A 21,693-nucleotide genomic window follows, 5' to 3' on the forward strand; every position below is an offset into this window, starting at 1 on the left:
GATTGTGTATGTGAGGTGAGTTCCTCTCCCCCGCTTGTAAATTTTCTATAGCGATTCCATCAACGCCAGATGCCTTGTTCTTCAACTGCTTAATAGCTCTGCACACTTCTTCCAGGGTTGGAGGTATTCCAAATTCATCTCTGATCGGGTGTTGTGGGATTAAGGTGAAAGATGCTGTCATCAACAGCAGAATCCTGATTGAGGAGATCTTTGAAGTGTTTCCAGTGTGCGTTGATGGCTTCCATTTTTTTTGATTAACTCCCCATCATCTTTAGATCTCACGGGGGTTGGCCTCAGATGCATGGGCTATAAATGGTTTTAACAGCATTAAAGAAGTCACGTATATCAAGGGTTTCAGCGAGAAGTTGAAGCTCATTTGATTTATCCAGCCACCATCTGTTCTTCATATCATGAATTTTTTTGGAACTCTACCTTTGGTTGTTAGTGAGCTGACTTCTTTTGTACAGAGTTGCTGCTGTTCTGCCAGCAGCAGAATGTTTATGATCTGTTTGTAGAATAATATGCGGTCAGCTGCAGTACTGTGCCCTATGTTGGTTATTTCACCTTTAAAAACAAATGAGAATGAAAAGTGTGTCATCTTCACATTTTCTTTGGAAGAAGCCATAGAGAGGTGGATGAGCGGTGGGGGTACACAGACATAGCCAGTCTTGCACTAACTGGAGGAGTACACAAGTGTTATCTATCTTCATCTATATTGCATCATACAAATTTAATAAACAATATAGGGAAGGTAGATTAGGAACTTAAATTGCTCATAAAATCATATTGAAAGGTGGCACAAAAAACATTCTGACAGCTCTACTTTGTCGTAAGAGCATAGGTATCTGAATAACTTGAAGGACAAAGGAATCTTCAAGCTAAAAATCAATTTTCAGGTACGTTAAAGTTAAATGTTAAATCAAAATTCTGAAACTGAACTGGAGAGTTCATCACTTGGAGGGGAAGAGTTAATAGAAACTGACATAGGAGCAGTGGAGTGGCTTCTTTTGGAAGAGGTGAGCCCAGATAGTTGATGGAGGACTCTGAAAATGCAGTGTCAAGATGAGAAGACAGAAAAGAGGAGAGCCTGGAAGGAGCTTAGCTAGACATAAATATGTGGTTTGGAGTGAGTGACTTCCTGAATGGAAAGATGACAGCTGTAGGTTGATGGTACACATGAATGCGCACTTCCCAAAGTGTGCATGTTACGAATGACATGCAAGTTGACGATTGTTTCTGTAAAATGTAAATAACTGTGGGGGAGTGAACTACTTTGCAAAAATACTAGCTTGCTTAAAGCACAGTTGCATTTGCTGCAGTGATGAGTTACATTTTAGGCCTAAAACTAAAATGAAACTCTTTAGTTCATGTCTGATATTTACTTTGTTTTTTAGGTATGTGGATTAAATGAAAACACATGTTGATTCCTAATGGAGTCAAACAGTTGGGAAATTGAAGCCACTTTTTATTCTCTGATCCCCTTCTTAGATCTGTCCAGTGTGACAAAGTTCCTCCTCTGCCTTGGTGGGGCCTGAGCTTATTGGTGGATTTTCTCACCTCAGAGGTTCGCAGCAGCCCTCAGTTAGGACACTTTCATGGCTCAAATCTGCCATTCACTCAGTTAGCCTCATCACTGGCCAGCTTGGGGAAAGGAAGAACAACAATCCCCGCAGTCTCTGCTGATCCATCTAGTGGATTGGGGAACAGGCCAGAGACCTTCCCCTCTGGTGGAACCCACAGTCCAGTTCAACTCCTCTGGTATCAAGTAGGGAGTTGGAGGGATGGGGGGAACCCGGGCCCGCCCTCTCCTCCGGGTTCCAGCCCAGGACCCTGTGGATTGCAGCTGTCTACAGTGGCTCGGTTAAGAGCTGCGTGACAGCTACAACTCCTTGGGCTACTTCCCCGTGGCCTCCTCCCAACACCTTCTTTATTCTCACCATAGGACATTGCTCCTGATGTCTTGATAATGCTTGTACTTCTCAGTCTTCCAGTAGTACGCCTTCTCACTCTCAGCTTCTTGCACCTCTTGCTCCTCACTCCTCGCACATGCACCACAAACTGAAGCGAGCTCCTTTTTAAACCCAGGTGCCTTGATTAGCCCGCCTTCATTGATTCTAGCAGCTTCTTGATTGGTTGCAGGTGTTCTAATCAGCCTGTCTGCCGTAATTGTTTCCAGAAAGTTCCTGATTGTTCTGGAACCTTCCCTGTTACCTTACCCAGGGAAAAGGGACCTACTTAACCTGGGGCTAATATATCTGCCTTCTATTACTCTCCTGTAGCCATCTGGCCCGACCCTGTCACACCAGTTTACAATTGATGTGGGTTGTCACTGGGCCCAAGGAGTTGTTTTGGTAGTTTGATATCAGGGAAGCCCAGCCATTCTTATGTCGTAGTCCGAGAGGAAACCTGGTGTAAAGGATGCTAACATAGCTCTGTGATGACAAAATATTCCCTTATGCTTGGGGAATCATAGAATCAAAAGACTGGTAGGGACCCTGAGAGGTCATCTAGTCCAGTCCCCTGCACTCATGGCAGGACTAAGTATTATCTAGACCATCCCTGACAAGTGTTTGTCTAACCTGCTCTTAAAAATCTCCAATGACCGAGATTCCACAACCTCCCTAGGCAATTTATTCCAGTGCTTAACCTGATGGTTAGGAAGTTTTTCCTAATGTCCAATCTGAACTGCCCTTGCTTCAATTTAAGCATATTGCTTCTTGTTCTATCCTTAGAAGTTAACAAGAACAATTTACCTCCCTCCTCCCTGTAACAACCTTTTATGAAAACTGTTATTGTGTCCCCTCTTGGTTCTCTCTTCTCCAGACAAACCAAACCCAGTTTTTTTTAGTCTTCTTTCATAGGTCATGTTTTCTAGATCTTTAATCCTTTTTGTTGCTCTTCTCTAGATTTTCTCCAATTTGTTCACATCTTTCCTGAAATGTGGCTCCAGAATTGACACACTACTCCAGTTGAGACCCAATCAGCATGGAATAGAGTGGAAGAATTATCTTTGGTGTCTTGCTTTCAACACTCCTGCTAATACATCCCAGAATGTTTGCTTTTTTTGCACCACTGTTACACTGCTGACTCATTTAGTTTGTGATCCACTTTGACTCCCAGAACCCTTTCTGAACTACTCCTTCCTAGGCAGCCATTTCCCATTTTGTATGAAGACTCTTGTCACTGGGCAGCTGGTTCTGAGGCAGCTTTTGACCAATGGAGCAGTACAAAGCTACCCAATGTAATGGAAGATGTGGCCACATACACCCGGTATGCAGAGATCATCTTGGCCTAGATTCCAGGAAGACTTTGTTCCTCCCTGAATCAAAAGGCTTCTTCTTTAACTCAGAGGCTAAAAGGCTTGTGTCCTTAATGAGGCCCAGCTGTCAGCCCCTCCCTCCCAACTCACAGCTTATGAACTTCCCTGGGGGACAGATAATTCTAGCTTTGTCCAGGGAAATTCATTAACCCCTTCCTCCCATTTTTGGCTATGAGGTTTTACATAGGTTTCCATTAGTGTGTGTCACTGAAGTGAGTTTTAAGTGTGGATTTGTGTAGAGTGAGCAGGTCTCACTCCAGGGCAGGATGGATGTAAAGACATAAGCAATAACATGGAAAAGGAACAGGAGAGTGGAATAAAAGTGAAAAGAGCAGGATGAGAAAGGAGGCTTAGAGTGGAGAGAGTGGAAAGAAGTGAGAGCTAAAGATGAATCCTCCCCCTTTTTAAGTTAAATAAGACTTTGAAACTCTTTCCTGTGATTTATACCATAAAATAGTGTCTTACATAATTATCTCATGGAGCTTGGTCAAAATTTTGTTTTATATTATTCTTTGAGATCCTCAGTGTTTCAGTGGAAATACAAATGCATTATGTAATGTTACTTGAGTTACTCTAGGAGAGCAGCCTTCCTACTGTCAGGAAATGAAATGTCCTAGGGAGCTTGTATGGGGTGTTTGAATGGAAGTACATAATTCTGAATTAATATGCATAATTACAGCCACATTTATAAGAGCTACCTATTGCTTGAATCCTGCTCTTAACCAGGGGATCTGCAAGACATTGAGACAGCATGAGCTGCTCATTGGGAGTACCTGTTACAAAGTCTAGTAAAATAGAACTTGATCTACAACAAACTGATCTACAACAAACTGAATTCAGCAGGAGGACCTAAAAGATAAGTGATTAAGTGACGTGGAAAAAACTTCAACTGAACAGAAGCGAGCCCGGTGTCTTTTAAGGTTATAACCATACCATGATTGCAAATGTAAATGTTTGAACTACCTCAAAAAATTGAAATGAACAAATTGTTTTATGTTTGATAATCAGGTGATTCTTTTTTCTTGCAAATCTATTTTATCCAATCTACTAGATAGCAGTCCGGAATAAAGTCCAACCAGAATTCTAACATCTCCATGACCCAGATATGTCCACCATAGTGCTGTTACTAATGCATTGAATTTAAGCATTTTCTTCTATCTTTGTTTGTTTGAGAAGGTATAAGTTACAGGGCCACAAGGACATTAATCTATATATTAGTTTCTTATATAGCTTCCTTAGAACTGGATTTTTTGCAGTTGTCAAATTGTGGTTAGATTCAACTGTTTTTAAAAATAAATTTATTTGGAATAACAAAGATGGAGAATTAATGTTGACATTTTAAAAAATCCAGTATATAATATAAACAGTATTGCTCTTAAGCATTGTGACGTTCTCCTCTGATGTTGGCTGCACCGGTGATCTGCTAGGTCATTCCAATCCTTGACTCTGGAAGCCAGCCTTACCCTGCTCTGCTGTGAGAACTTCCAGGTGTAGGTGGAAGAGAGAGGAAGAGCATGGTGTAGGTGGAAGAGAGCGGAAGAGCATGGCAAACGTCTCTCCCTATTATCATGTCCTTTCTTCCCTCTTGGCTTTGCGCTGCTCCCCCCCACCTCCCCCCCCAGAGTCATTGAATCATAGAATATCAGGGTTGGAAGGGACCTCAGGAGGTCATCAGTCCAACCCCCTGCTCAAAGCGGGGCCAGTCCCCAACTAAATCATCCCAACCAGGGCTTTGTCAGGCCTGACCTTAAAAACCTCTAAGGAAGGAGATTCTACCATCTCCCTAGTAACCCATTCTAGTACTTCACCACCCTCCTAATGAAATTTTTTCCTAATAACCAACCTAAACCTCCCCCACTGTAACTTGAGACCATTACTCCTTGTTCTGTCATCTGATACCACTGAGAACAGTCTAGATCCATCCTCTTTGGAACCTCCCTTCAGATAGTTGAAAACAGCAATCAAATCCCCCCTCATTCTTCTCTTCTGCAGACTAAATAATCCCAGTTCCCTCAGCCTCTCCTCATAAATCATGTGCTCCAGCCCCCTAATAATTTTTGTTGCACTCTGCTGGACTCTTTCAAATTTTTCCACATCCTTGTAGTGTGGGGCCCAGAACTGGACATAGTATTCCAGAGGAGGCCTCACCAATGCTGAATAGAGGGGGAATGATCATAGCTCTCAGTCTGTGGGCAATGCTCCTACCCAAAGTGCCATTAGCCTTCTTGGCAAAAAGGACATACTGTTGACTCATATCCATCGTCTCATCCACTGTAACACCTAGGTCCTTTTCTGCAGAACTGTTGCCTAGCTGCTCGGTCCCAGTCTGTAGCAATGCATTGGATTCTTCCATCCTAAGTGCAGGACTCTGCACTTGTCCTTGTTGAACCTCATCAGATTTCTTTTGGCCCAATCCTCTAATTTGTCTAGGTCCCTCTGTATCCTATCCCTACCCTCCAGCGTATCTACCACTCCTCCCAGTTTAGTGTCATCTGCAGATTTGCTGAGGATGCAATCCATGCCATCCTTCAGATCAATAATGAAGACATTGAACAAAACCGGCCCCAAGACCGACCCTTGGGGCATTCCGCTTGATACCGGCTGCCAACTAGACATGGAGCCATTGATCACTACCTGTTAAGCATTACCTCATCACTGTCCCAAACTGACCAAAGGAAGGGGGGTGACTCACTTGAGAGTCCAACAGATCTTTTGTTGTTTCCTAGGCCAATGTCCTTTGTTCCTGTGAGGCTGGGCTGGGTTTTTCCCATACATGCCCTGATGAGGTGTGAACTGCCCCTCTGCTTCTGGAGAGTTTTTGCCTGGGCTTGCTTTAAGCCATGAGGACACATTTTCAGCCTCATAACTATATACATGAAATTACAGCCTATAATATTACTATAACAATTATTATAACATTACCATAACAACAATGCTCAGTACATGATGAGCCTTCCGAAGACACTCGACATGATAAACTTTGCATTAGATACCACACAATTATATTATAAGGATGAACATGGGGGTGCTGGGTGTTTCCCCGCAGTATAGAATGTCACAAGTATAAGTAAGCAAATTTAGAGTGAAGGTAACTTCATGCTATCCTTCTATTTTAGATTATAGTTTTAGGTGACCATGTGCTATTTCTTGGCTAAAATACTGTTTATTTACAAATTTAAATTCCTATCTACCATATTGAGGTGCTATATAGTAGTGTCCAAATAAGACTACAAAGGAAAACATGCTTTCTATATAAAGTATGCCTAAAATGGACTAAAATAGCATGTTAGATCTTTAGTCCTGTGAAATGGTGTAATACTTGGCTTGGAAAGTTAATTTGCAGGTAGTGAGAGGGAAGCTGTCCCTGGCAAGCCAGGGGATCAGACTCATCAATTTCTGCAGATTTTTTGTTTTTAAAAAAAAGCTCTAGCCCTTCTGCTTATTGAGATGAATATTCATATGCAAACCATTGAAGAGTTATCTGGAAGCAGACCCTCCAGTACCTCTGCTGCTGCTCAAAGCTTTGCCAGGAAACAAGAAAGTGAAATAACTAGACTCTGGTTCATGTCATTGCTGATAAGACACGTTTGGGCCACAATGAAACTGTGAAGAGTCACGTCAATTTCCTGCTGCTGCTGTTCCGGAATGGTGTGGGCAGAGATTCGGTGGAGGGGGAGAGGAGGCTCCAAAGAAGGAGGTTGGGGAAGGAATAGAATGGAGTCTTTTTTCCTCATTACATGTAGGTTCTTGGACCTTTGGTCACCTTTACTCTATCCTTCTCCTATCTTCTTTCTTCATCTAGAAGGCTTGGTGTGAGGGGAAAAGTAAGGAGTCCTTGGGGCAGCCAGCACTCCTCTGGGTTCATAAGGAGGAAAGAGAAAGTTTCTTCTCCTTTCCAGCAGCCAGAAGTGAGTGCAGGTTCAGACTGATCATGTACTGTATGCTAGACAGGAGTCTGTCTGAAAGATGCAGCTGTGGTTATGACATTTAGGTATCTTGCCAAGCCTCACGCTTAACTAATCCAGAAGTCAGCAGTTCTCAAACTTTAGCAACCCGAGAACCCCCATTTTGATTTAAAATTTTGCCGTGGATCCCCAAGCCTCCCGTTCAGCCCCAGCTCCCTCCACCCCTTCCCCCAAGTCCCCACCTCTTCCCGCCTCCCTGCTCCACCCTGGCTCCTCCTCTTCCCTGCCTCTTCCCTCCCTGTGCACCCTTATGCCAGTTTGCAGGAGGTGCTGGGAAGGAGGGGGAGCATTTGATCATTGGGGCCAGCTGCCCTGGACATGATTCTGCCCCCTCCCCCGAGTGCGCCCTGTCCCCGCTCCTCCACCTCCCTCCAAGTGTCTCCTGCACGCCTGGGAACAGCTGTTCCCTGGTGTGCAGGAGGCGCTGGGAAGGAGTGGGAGGAGTTGATCAACGGGGCTTGGGGACCCTCTGGAATACCCTCCCAGGGATCCACAGACCGCAATTTGCAAAACGCTGTCGTAAATGAAAATGGTACAGAAGAAAAAATTTAGAGGAAAAGTTTAATATGTTTGTAATATTAAGTCTCAAACTAGGCAATATTTATAAATGGAGATTTGTTTCAGGATAGAAGTGGCTGTACACACCACATAATAAAATGGCTGATGGTGATCACAACAATTAGGGGGATTTTGGATGGGGAATATAAAGTCTCGGTAGTCTACACTGAAAAATGACTGTAAAAGAAGGAATTATGATCCATTTGTCATTCAAGATTCAATATTAAGTAAAGTTTCTAAGTTCAGCTAGTCATGTAAATTGAATCTGGGCTCTTCCGTTCTCATGCATTATTCTTCAAAAGATTCTGCAGGCCAAATGAGTGCAGTCAGTTACACTTGTGCAACATTGTCTTCAATAGGATTGCACAGCTTAACTGGCAAACTCACTAAACAGTTTTGTTGCTGCACAAGAAAAAGAATTTAGCTCACTTTTCCAGCTGTAAGAAAAGGAGTTCTTGTGGCACCTTAGAGACTAACAAATTAGCTGTGGCTCTGCTGGGCTAATGGGAGTAAAAGGTTGTATTAAAAAAGCAAAGAATCCCTGTCCCTAAAGTAAGCAGACGTAACTGAATATATACAAGGAATAGATGGGCTCGAGTGAGTGAGTGCTCTTTTACCCAGTCACTCTTCAGAATAGAAAAGCACTTTGATTCCAGCGACTTCAACCTTTGTGCTGGAAATATTGGTTTGAATTGTAACTGCTGGAAAAAATTTAGCTGAAATCGTCTGTAATCTTAGAAGATTATGCACCAAAAATTCATGGATGGAATTCTTAATTTCACAACTTTTGGAGGCTACTGTTGAAGGTAGTTTTGATGAGAGTCCTGGGGGTAAGGAAAATACCTTCAAGTCTAACAGTTGTCATTGCAAACTTTGCAGGAACTCTGCTTTGAAATGGGAATATATCCTAGAGTACTAGGCAACTTTAGTGCTTGAGAGCAGGGGCCGCATGGACAGTTAGTTTATGGCAGGCTAGTGTGGGATAGACTTATGCTCCAGGTTGCAGTACACTAATTGTTTGTATAGAGGAGCCCTTATTTGTTTACTACTAATGCAACAAGTACTTTGACTGTTTATCTAAACTGAAATATTCAGTGGATGTTTCCTTGACACCATATTGTCTGTAACTTTCTTGAAACAAAATTTGATGCAACTGAATAAACTAGATGCTCTCCATCCTAGTGTGTGGAGAAAGTTAAAATTCAGAGGTAAAGATGGTGGCACTACAGTCTTGAGGGGAGAGTACTAAAACTCTTACTCAGAAGTTTACACAGGGTAAATGAGTTTCTACAAAGGAAAAACTAGCAATTATCTTCCGAGTCTCATCTTCCTGAGAGCACTGAGGAAGATGAGTCTTGGAATAACAGATCTCCCATTCTCTCAGGGAAAGTCCATTTTGTCTTTGCAAATATTAAATATTTCTTCTTTCAGTCACCTCAGCCTTTGCAGTATTGGTAGGTGTGATGTTCCCCTGGTGTCATCCGGACCGGTGATCTGCTAGGTCACTCCAATCCTTGACTCTGGAAGCCAGCCTTACCCTGCTCTGCTGTGAGAACCCCCACTCCTGGGCTGTTCACGCACAGCCTCTGGCATGTAAATTGCTCCTTGGATTGTGCAACCGAATGACACTAGCCAATATCTCCAGTCCCAGACCCAACTCTAGGAACCTCCGCCTTGTATGTCCAGTTATGCCCATTGGACACTGCAAGCATATATGAGTTCATCAGTTTAATAAAGAAATTGATATGTACCAGACTTGTTACCCTAAGGGGACTCTCTGACGTGCTTCAAACAAATGCACTGCTTCAGGTAGAATAAACAAACAGATTTATTAACTACAAAGATAGATTTTAAGAGATTATAAATTAAAGCATAAGTCGGATTTGGTCAAATTAAATAAAAGCAAAACACATTCTGAGCTGATCTTAACACTTTCAATGCCCTAACAAATTTAGATGCTTCTCCCCACAGGCTGGCTGATTGCCCTTCAGCCAGGCTCTCCTGTTTGATCAGAACTTCAGTTGCTTGGTGTTGATGTCTGTAGATGGAGTTGGAAGAAAGAAGAGCATTGCAAATGTGTCTCCCTTTTATCATGTCCTTTCTTCCCTTTTGGCTTTGCATTCCCTCCCCTCCCCACCTCTTCAGAGTCAGATGAGCATTACCTCATCGCAGTCCCAAATTGACCAAAGGAATGGGGGTGACTCACTCAAGAGTCCAACAGATCCTTTGTTGTTGCCTAGGCCAATGTCCTCTGTTCCTGTGAGGCTGGACTGGGTTTGTCCCATATGTGCCCTGATGAGGTGTGAACTGCCGCTCTGCTCTTGGAGAGATTTTGCCTGGGCTTGCTTTAAGCCATGAGGATCCATTTTCAGACTAATAACTATATACATGAAATTATAACCTATAACATTACTGTAACAACAATTACTATAACATCACTATAACAACAATGCTCAGTGCATCATGGGTCTTCCGAAGACACCCAACATGACAAACTTTGCATTGGATACCACACAATCATAAAGATGAATATGGGGGTGTAGGGTGTTCCCATGAGGTACAGAACATCACAGTTTGTAATTCAACTCTTTCATTTTAAATTATGGTTTGGGATAACTATTGAGTTAGGCTTAAAAGCACAGTTTGTTTGAAGAGAAGAAACTACAGGGAGCTTGAAAACCTTATGACAGTCAGCCTGAAGATTAAGGTGTTACTGGCCAGTGTGGAAAAAGTTGTCTTGCCCCACAATTCAAATCTCCCCTTGAATGGCTAAGATGTATTTTTCTTGTGTAATGCTCACCATGTACTGAACTTGTATTGTCAGTCAACTTTATATTATAAATATGCTGAAAGCATAACAGAAATAAGAAAAGTAGTAACTTTTTACTCTTCCTGTCTTTACTTCACTTTCTTTTCCTGTAACAGAAAATGTGTTTTACAATAGTGTCTGGAGGTTCCAACAGATTATACAGTGCCTGGTACAGTGGTGTCCCAAATAGCTCCAGGCTTAAGTGCTTACAAGCCAAATGGACTATTTGGGATGGAAGATCACTCCCATTTTATGGTTGGGGTTTTGAAACACAGATTAAGTGACTTGCCCAAGGTTACACAGCAAGTCTATGGATTCAGGAATTAAACCCAGGTTTTTTGTGTTCCAGTTCAGTGTCCTACTCTACAAGGACATGGCATATCATTCCTGTTTTGTCTTCAGTGTTAGTTTTTTCTTTCTCTGTCTTTATGTCCTTCTTCCTACGTAGCTTTAGAGCTGCTCTATTTTCTGGATCATATCTATGGCCTGTAAAAGACTGCTTTGTGTGACTGACCTCCCCCAAAAAAGAAGTACTTTTTAGCTTGACTTAAAGGGTCAGTGAAGTATCTCCAGCATGAGATGAATTCTCTGGTCTAGGATTGCTGTAGCTCTTAAGTCACTCCCCGACCTGGCCCAGGGGTAAAGGGCTGGGCTAGAGGGCAGGGCATGGCCAAGGTATTCCAACACGTTGCTGGCCATGGACACTGATAGAAAATATGGGATGGGCACTGTCCAGAGATGATGACCAGTTGAAAAATAATCTTCTGCAGGCTGCTCGAAGGGAGAGCGTGCATAGTTTCCTATCAAAATTTTTGAGGCCTCCATCTTTTATATCAGACTTTCACTAATAAGTGTGTGGCACCCTTGAAGCAAGACCCTCTGACTTCTTGAAGGGAGAAGGAACATTGTTTTCCTTCAACAGCTTGGCAGCTGTGTAGGTGTAGTTCTGTCACCCTCCTTGTTCCTGAGATTTCTAGCTGCCAAGCAGGGTGGCAGTTTCTCCGATAGGATTTTTCCTGCAGCTTCAGTTTGAGTCTTTCACTCCAGCTCTTGCCTTTGCTACTGCTCCTAGATTTGCAGTCTGTTTTACTTTTGCTTACAGGTTTCTGAATTGCAGCAGTTTTTTGCTTCTGCAGCTTGACAAACCAGCAGGAGCTGGGGTACCAGCTCTGTGTGCAGACTTGGGAGAGTTACAGTTCCTCAATTCACAGTTCACATTTGGAAACTTATCTTTGGAACTCTAAGCGTTAGAAACTTCATTTTTAAAATGAAAACTTTAGATTCTACAGAAGAAGCTTATTTAGTTTATCCAAGAGACATTTAGGAGATGACTTGACTTCAGATTGCAAGTACCTATATGAGTAGAAGACTTGATAGAGGGCTCTTTAATTTATCAGGCAAACATAAGATTCAGTTGCTGGAAGCTGAAGCAAAGCAAACTTTGACTAAAATAAGGTAATGAATCATTGGAGCAATTTACCTAGGGATGTGATAGCTTCTGTTACTTGAAGTCTTTAAATCCAGATGAAATCTCTCTCCAAACGATGTGCCCTAGCTCAACAAGAAGTGATGGATTGGATGCAGGAACCATTTAGTGAAATTCTATGGCCTGTGTTGCACACAAGGTCGGACTATCTGATCATAATCCCTTTGCTTTTCACAGATTCAGATTTAAAGGCTTGAAGATCAGGCTGAAGTCTCCTTGTCTTGGAAATATCTTGACTATTGTAGCTTCCTTATTAGTATGGTCCTAAGAAAAAGGACTTTTCTGTGAAACTATAACGTTTAAAAGGGATTAATTCTAATAGAGAACCTTGAATTTGCAAACATACAGTGCCAAGATTTTCAGAAGTCTAGGATTTTGGGACTCTGTCTTGAAAGGGACCTGATGCTCAGATGGTAGGTAATCTGAAAAATCAGGCCACTTGCAGTGTTTCAGGTTGGACAACCTAAAAGTGAGGCATGCAAAATCACTTTTGAAATTATTGACCGCAAGATGTAAGTGCATGTTTCTATTAATTTTATTTGGCTCTATCAGGTGAAATTACAAAAATGTATGTTGGGGACTTGATTGCAGAGAACAGGGAATGATACTCTGTGAAAAAGATTGAATGGCTGTGTGTTCCTATATTACTGGCAAATCTGAATCTATTGAATTCAACAATTTCACATTTTTATTGATAATAAGTGTTGGGGAAAAACATTTTAAAATGATTTCTTTTCAGGGATGCAGTCTAATATTAGTTTCACAGTACCTATGTCCACTTCTGAATGAAAGACTGGCTTTACTTGTATTCTTTATGCTTATCCCCTGATTAGGGCTCTAACAAACTCATTCTTTACCATCAATAGTATAAATTACATGCCCCATATTGCAAAAAGACATTTAAAATATACTGGATAGAACCCAGAAAAGCCGTGTCTTATTGGACAGTGAGATAAATATGGAAAACTTTGCATTTAAATCGGAAAAGGCATTGTTTGCAGTGTGATTGTTTAAACTAAACTAAAATAGTCTATATCACATTATATACAAATTCCTGCTGCTTTGCCCACATAAGTTGAATGAAGGAACAGACAGCTGCAGCGGCACAGGAGCTAGCAAATAGAGCTGTAAACAGGGGAGTTTGAGTGGGAGTTCTGTTGGAGGAGAAGGTGTCGGTACTTGGTTTTGTATTTGTAGTATTTGTGTGTGTGTGTGTAGGGGCTTTGTGCTGGGAGAGAAGCTGAGCCCTGATTAGGGGGCGGGGCTTCTCTGACTAGGGGTCCTATAAAGGTAGCCAGCCAGTCAGGCAGCGGCACAGGAGCTAGCAAACTTAGCTGTAAACAGGGGAGTTTGAGTGGGAGTTTGTAAGGGGAGTTGGTATTGTGGTGCTTGTTTGCGGTTTGTTTTTGCTGTGGGGGGTGGTCTTTTTGGTGTGGCTTGTGTTTCCCAGTTTAACAGGATTTAGGTGGGAAGGCGATAACAGATACGGAGGCAGCTGTGGGAGTGACTCCTGTAGTGGAAGACGCATTGAGGATGACTGGATGTGGAAGCTGTGGTATGTACATGATCCTGGAGGGGGGACCTGGTAAGAGTTTTGTCTGCATGAAATGCCGTCTGACAGAGCTGATGGAGGAAAAGATCTGAGGTTTGGAGATGCAGGTGGAAAGTCTGGTTGAGTTTAGGAAGGGGTTTGAGCAGATGATGGAGCAAAGACATGAGGTATCTGAAGGGAAAAGCTCAGACTTACAGATGGAAGCAGGGCTGGGTAATTTTGAGGGAAGACTGGGTGAGGAAAGTGGTCAGTGGAAGCAGGTGACTAAAAGAACCAGGCAGAGGAAAAGATGGGTTAGTGAAGGAGAAAAAGAGCTTAGGAACAGGTTTGCAGAGTTGGAAAATGAAGAAGGGGCTCAGCAGGTAGTCGCTGAAGGTGGAAGGGCAAGGAAGAAGAGAAGAGAGGCTAGTCCAATAGGAAAAGGGGAAGAGTCAAGGGAGACTACACCAAATATGAGCCCCAGGAGGATACAGGATGGGTTGAAGAGGATTATAAGGGAAAATAGGAATGGAAAGAACTTGCAGCCAGAGGGAACAGGGGAGAGACTGGAGAATAGCACTGTCACCAGGCAAAGGCAGGTCTATGTGACAGGGGACTCTTTATTGAGAAGACTAGACAGGCATGTAACTAGAGCTGATCCAGAGAATAGAAGGGTGTGCTGTCTTCCAGGTTCTAAGATATGGGATGTAGACCTGAGGTTGAAAAGGATCCTAAAGGGAGCGGGAAAGAATCCCCTAGTTATTCTTCATGTGGGAACAAATGATACGGCTAGATTGTCGCTGGAAAGTATTAAGGGAGACTATGCTATAAGGCAGTGGTGCTATAAGGAGGGCTTTGGGAAGTATGGCCACTGGGAGGCATTCACGGACAGAGGACAGTTCTCTCGGGATGGACTTCATCTGAGTAGGGAAGGAAATAGACTTCTAGGATGGAGGCTGGCACAACTGATAAAGAGAGCTTTAAACTAGGAATTTGAGGGAGATGGTTGGGAGATGTCCAGGTAATCTCCACACCAGATCTTAGCGTTGAGAGGGAAGAAGATGAAGTAAGAAAGGATACAGCTGTGGGTAGGAGAATGTATATAAGGAGCGAGGACAGTGTGGATACCAGTCTAATAGGTTATACTGGCTGTAGAATGACTGTGCCTAATAGGGTACAAAATGTGAGCGAGGCCAAACAGCAAAAATAAAGATGTTTGTAAACCAATGCGAGGAGCCTAGGTAACAAAATGGAGGAACTAGAGCTACTGGTGCCGGAAGTGAAACCAGATATTATAGGGATAACAGAAACATGGTGGAATAGTAGTCATGATTGGACTACAGGTATTGAAGGGTATGTGCTGTTTAGGAAAGACAGAAATAAAGGTAAAGGTGGTGGAGTAGCATTGTATATCAATGATTCATAGATACTAAGGTCAGAAGGGACCATTCTGATCATCTAGTCCGACCTCCTGCACAGCGCAGGTCACAGAATGTCACCCATCCACTCCTATGAAAAACCTCACCCATGTCTGAGCTATTGAAGTCCTTAAATCATGGTTCAAAACTTCAAGGAGCAGAGAAGCCTCCCTCCAGTCAACCATGCCCCATGCTACAGAGGAAGGCAAAAAAACCTCCAAGGCCTCTCCAATCTGCCCTGGAGGAAAATTCCTTCCCGACCCCAAATATGGCAATCCGCTAAACCCTGAGCACATGGGCAAGATTCACCAGCCAGATACCCAGGAAAGAATTTTCTATAGTAAATCAGATCCCATCCATCTAATATCCCATCTCAGGGGATTTGGCCTATTTACCCTGAATATTTAAAGATCAATTACTTACCAATATCCCATTATCCCATCATACCATCTCCTCCATAAACTTATCGAGTAGAATCTTAAAACCAGATAGATCTTTTGCCCCCACTGCTTTCCTTGGAAGGTTATTCCAAAACTTCACTCCTCTGATGGTTAAAAACCTTCGTCTGTTTTCAAGTCTAAACTTCCTGGTGGCCAGTTTATACCCATTTGTTCTTGTGTCCACATTGGTGCTGAGCTTAAATAATTCCTCTCCCTCTCCTATATTTATCCCTCTGATATATTTATAGAGAGCAATCATATCTCCCCTCAACCTTCTTTTAGTTAGGCTAAACAAGCCAAGCTCCTTAAGTCTCCTTTCATAAGACAAGTTTTCCATTCCTCGGATCATCCTAGTAGCCCTTCTCTGTACCTGCTCCAGTTTGAATTCATCCTTTTTAAACATGGGAGACCAGAACTCCACACAGTATTCTAGGTGAGGTCTCACCAGTGCCTTGTATAATGGTACTAAAACCTCCTTATCCCTACTGGAAATGCCTCTCCTGATGCATCCCAAAACCGCATTAGCTTTTTTCACAGCGATATCACATTGGCAGCTCATAGTCATCCTATGATCAACCAATACTCCAAGGTCCTTCTCCTCTTCCGTTACTTCTAATTGATGCATCCCCAACTTATAACTAAAATTCTTGTTATTAATCCCTAAATGCATAACCTTACACTTCTCACTATTAAATTTCATCTTATTACTATTACTCCAGTTTACAAGGTCATCCAGATCCTCCTGTATAATATCCCGATCCTTCTCCGAATTGGCAATACCTCCCAGCTTTGTATCATCTGCAAACTTTATTAGCACACTCCCACTTTTTGTGCCAAGGTCAGTAATAAAAAGATTACATAAGATTGATCCCAAAACCGATCCCTGAGGAACTCCACTGTTAACCTCTCTCCAACCTGACAGTTCGCCTTTCAGTAGGACCCGTTGCAGTCTCCCCTTTAACCAATTCCTTATCCACCTTTTGATGTTCATATTGATCCCCATCTTCTCCAATTTAACTAATAATTCCCCATGTGGCACGGTATCAAATGCCTTACTGAAATCTAGGTAAATTAGATCCACTGCATTTCCTTTATCTAAAAAATCTGTTACTTTTTCAAAAAAGGAGATTAGGTTGGTTTGGCACGATCTACCTTTTGTAAAACCATGTTGTATTTTGTCCCATTTACCATTGACTTCAATGTCCTTAACTAATTTTTCCTTCAAAATTTTTTCCAGGACCTTGCATACTACAGATGTCAAACTAACTGGCCTGTAGTTACCCGGATCACTTTTTTTTCCTTTCTTAAAAATAGGAACTATATTAGCAATTCTCCAATCATTCGGTACTACTCCTGAATTTACAGATTCATTAAAAATTCTTGCTAATGGGCTTGCAATTTCAGGTGCCAATTCCTTTAATATTCTTGGATGAAGATTATCCGGGCCCCCCGATTTAGTCCCATTAAACTGTTTCAGTTTCGCTTCTACCTCTGATATGGTAATATCTACCTCTATATCCTTCTTCCCATTTGTCATGCTACCATTATCCCCAAGATCCTCTTTAGCCTTATTAAAGACTGAGGCAAAGTATTTGTTTAGATATTGGGCCATGCCTAGATTATCTTTAACCTCCACTCCATCCTCAGTGTTAAGCGGCCCCACTTCTTCCTTCTTAGTTTTCTTCTTATTTATATGGCTATAGAACCTTTTACTATTGGTTTTAATTCCCTTTGCAAGGTCCAACTCTACTTGACTTTTAGCCTCTCTCACTTTATCCCTACATCTTCTGACCTCAATTAGGTAGCTTTCCTTGCTGATCCCTCCCATCTTCCACTCCCTGTATGCTTTCTGCTTCTTCATAATCATCTCTCTAAGATGCTTGCTCATCGAGCTTGGTCTACAACTCCTTCCTATGAATTTTTTCCCCTTTCTTGGGATACAGGCTTCCGATAGCTTCTGCAGTTTTGATTTAAAGTAATCCCAGGCCTCCTCTACCTTTAGATCCATAAGTTCTTCAGTCCAATCCACTTCCTTAACTAATTTCCTTAATTTTTGAAAGTCAACCCTTTTGAAATCAAAAACCCTAGTTGCAGATTTATTTTTGTTAATCCTTCCATTTAGTTTGAACTGAATTAGCTCATGATCACTTGAGCCAAGATTGTCCCCTACAACCATTTCTTCTATGAGGTCCTCGCTACTCACCAAAATTAAATCTAAAATGGCATCCCCTCTAGTCGGTTCAGCAACTACTTGATGAAGCAATCTATCAGCTATCGCATCTAGGAAAATCTGAGCCCTATTATTACTAGCACTGGTCCTCCAGTCTATATCTGGGAAGTTAAAGTCTCCCATCATCACGCAGTTTCCATTAGTATTTACTTTATTAAAGACATTAAAAAGGGCTCTATCCATATCCAAATTAGATCCCGGAGGTCTATAGCACACCCCAAGCACTATCGTAGGAGAGGCTTTACTAGTTTTCTTCCCCAATGTAATTTTTGCCCAGACGGACTCTGTCTTATCCATTGCATCGCTTCTTATTTCTTTACATTCTACCTCATCATTAAAAAGAAAAGGAGTACTTGTGGCACCTTAGAGACTAACAAATTTACAAACAAAAACTCTTCTGTACAGAGTACCCAGAAGTCACCTACTACAGGACAGGCCCAACAAAGAAAACAACAGAATGCCACTAGCCATCACCTTCAGCCCCCAACTAAAACCTCTCCAACGCATCATCAAGGATCTACAACCTATCCTGAAGGACGACCCATCACTCTCACAGATCTTGGGAGACAGACCAGTCCTTGCTTACAGACAGCCCCCCAATCTGAAGCAAATACTCACCAGCAACCACACACCACACAACAGAACCACTAACCCAGGAATCTATCCTTGCAACAAAGCCCGTTGCCAACTCTGTCCATATATCTATTCAGGGGATACCATCATAGGGCCTAATCACATCAGCCACACAATCAGAGGCTCGTTCACCTGCGCATCTACCAATGTGATATATGCCATCATGTGCCAGCAATGCCCCTCTGCCATGTACATTGGCCAAACTGGACAGTCTCTACGCAAAAGAATGAATGGACACAAATCAGACGTCAAGAATTATAACATTCAAAAACCAGTTGGAGAACACTTCAATCTCTCTGGTCACTCGATCACAGACCTTAGAGTGGCTATACTTCAACAAAAAAGCTTCAAAAACAGACTCCAACGAGAGACTGCTGAATTGGAATTAATTTGCAAACTGGTACAATTAACTTAGGCTTGAATAGAGACTGGGAATGGATGAGTCATTACACAAAGTAAAACTATTTCCCCATGGTATTTCTTCCTCCCACCCCACCCCCCACCGTTCCTCTGATATTCTTGTTAACTGCTGGAATTAGCCTACCTTGCTTGTCACCATGAAAGGTTTTCCTCCTTCCCCCCCCCTGCTGCTGGTGATGGCTTATCTTAAGTGATCACTCTCCTTACAGTGTGTATGATAAACCCATTGTTTCATGTTCTCTGTGTGTGTGTATATAAATCTCTCCTCTGTTTTTTCCACCAAATGCATCCGATGAAGTGAGCTGTAGCTCACGAAAGCTTATGCTCTAATAAATTTGTTAGTCTCTAAGGTGCCACAAGTACTCCTTTTCTTTTTGCGAATACAGACTAACACGGCTGCTACTCTGATACCTCATCATTGATATACAATGCTACTCCACCCCCTTTACCTTTGTTTCTGTCTTTCCTAAACAGCACATACCCTTCAATTCCTGTAGTCCGGTCATGACTACTATTCCACCATGTTTCTGTTATCCCTATAATATCTGGTTTCACTTCCTGCACCAGTAGCTCTAGTTCCTCCATTTTGTTACCTAGACTCCTCGCACTGGTGTACAAACATCTTAATTTTTGCTGTTTGGCCTCGCTCACATTTTGTACCCTATTAGGCACTGTCATTCTACAGCCAGTATAACCTATTAGACTAGTATCCACACAGCCCTTGCTCCTTACATACATTCTCCTACCCACGGCTGTATCCTTTCTTACTTCATCTTCTTCCCTCTCAATGCTAAAATCTGGCGTGGAGATTTTCTGGACATCTCCCATCCATCTCCCCCCAATTCCTAGTTTAAAGCTCTCTTTATCAGTTGTGCCAGCCTCGATCCTAGAAGTCTATTTCCTTCCCTACTCAGATGAAGTCCATCCTGAGAGAACTGACCTCTGTCCGTGAATGCCTCCCAGTGGCCATACATCCCAAAGCCCTCCTTATAGCACCACTGCCTAAGCCATCTGTTGAGAGTCATAATCTTGTCACACCTTTGTTGCCCTTCTCTAGGAACAGGCAGGATGCCGCTAAAGATCACCTGAGCCTCAATTTCCTTAAGTGTCTTCCCCAGCCTAGCATAGTCTCCCTTGATACTTTCCAGCGAGAATCTGGCTGTATCATTTGTTCCCACATGAAGGATAATTAGGGGATTCTTTCCCGCTCCCTTTAGGATCCTTTTCAACCTCAGGTCTACATCCCGTATCTTAGCACCCGGAAGACAGCACACCCTTCTATTCTCAGGATCAGCTCTAGTTTCAGGCCTGTCTATTCTTCTCAATAAAGAGTCCCCGATCACATAGACCTGCCTTTTCCTGGTGACAGTGCTATTCTCCAGTCTCTCCCCTGTTCCCTTTGGCTGCAAGTTCTTTCCATTCCTATTTTCCCTTACAATCCTCTTCAACCCATCCTGTATCCTCCTGGGGCTCATATTTGGTGTAGTCTCCCTTGACTCTTCCCCTTTTCCTATAGGACTAGCCTCTCTTCTCTTCTTCCTTACCCTTCCACCTTCAACAAGTACCTGCTGAGCCCCTTCTTCATTTTCCAACTCTGCAAACCTGTTCCTAAGCTCTATTTCTCCTTCACTAGCCCGTCTTTTTTTCTGCCTGGTTCTTTGAGTCACATGTTTCCACTGACCACTTTCCTCATCCAGTCTCTCCTCAAAATTCCCCAGCCCTGCTTCCATCTGTGAGTCTGAGCTTTTCCCTTCAGATACCTCATATTTTTGCTCCATCATCTGCTCAAACCCCTTCCTAAACTCAACCAGACTTTCCACCTGCATCTCCAAACCTCGGATCTTTTCCTCCATCAGCTCTATCAGACGACATTTCATGCAGAAAAAACTCTTACCGGTTCCCCCCTCCAGGATCATGTACATACCACATGATGAGGTAGAATGTAAAGAAATAAGTGATGCAATGGATAAGACAGAGTCTGTCTGGGCAAAAATTACATTGGCGAAGAAAACTACTAGAGCCTCTCCTACGATAGTGCTTGGGGTGTGCTATAGACCTCCGGGATCTAATTTGGATATGGATAGAGCCCTTTTTAATGTTTTTAATAAAGTAAATAATAATGGAAACTTTGTGATCATGGGAGACTTTAACTTCCCAGATATAGACTGGAGGCCCAGTGCTAGTAACAATAATAGGGCTCAGATTTTCCTAGATGCGATAGCCGATGGATTCCTTCATCAAGTAATTGCTGAACTGACTAGAGGGGATGCCATTTTAGATTTGGTTTTGATGAGTAGTGAGGACCTCAGAGAAGAAATGGTTGTACAGGATAATCTTGGTTTAAGTGATCATGAGCTAATTCAGTTGAAACTGAATGGAAAGATTAACAAAAATAAATCTGCAACTAGGGTTTTTGATTTCAAAAGGACTGACTTTCAAAAATTAAGGAAATTAGTTAGGGAAGTGGATTAGACTGAAGAATTTATGGATCTAAAGGTAGAGGAGGCCTGGGATTACTTTAAAAAAGTAAAGCTGCAGAAGCTATCGGAAGCCTGTATCCCAAGAAAGGGGAAAAAATTCATAGGCAGGAGTTGTAGACCAAGCTGGATGAGCAAGCATCTCAGAGAGGTGATTAAGAAGAAGCAGAAAGCATACAGGGAGTGGAAGATGGGAGGGATCAGCAAGGAAAGCTACCTTATTGAGGTCAGAACATGTAGGGATAAAGTGAGACAGGCTAAAAGTCGAGTAGAGTTGGACCTTGCAAAGGGAATTAAAACCAATAGTAAAAGGTTCTATAGCCATATAAATAAGAAGAAAACTAAGAAGGAAGAAGTGGGGCCGCTTAACACTGAGGATGGAGTGGAGGTTAAAGATAATCTAGGCA

This window comes from Dermochelys coriacea, chromosome 5, assembly GCF_009764565.3.
Source record: "Dermochelys coriacea isolate rDerCor1 chromosome 5, rDerCor1.pri.v4, whole genome shotgun sequence".
NCBI classification, from domain to species: domain Eukaryota; kingdom Metazoa; phylum Chordata; order Testudines; family Dermochelyidae; genus Dermochelys; species Dermochelys coriacea.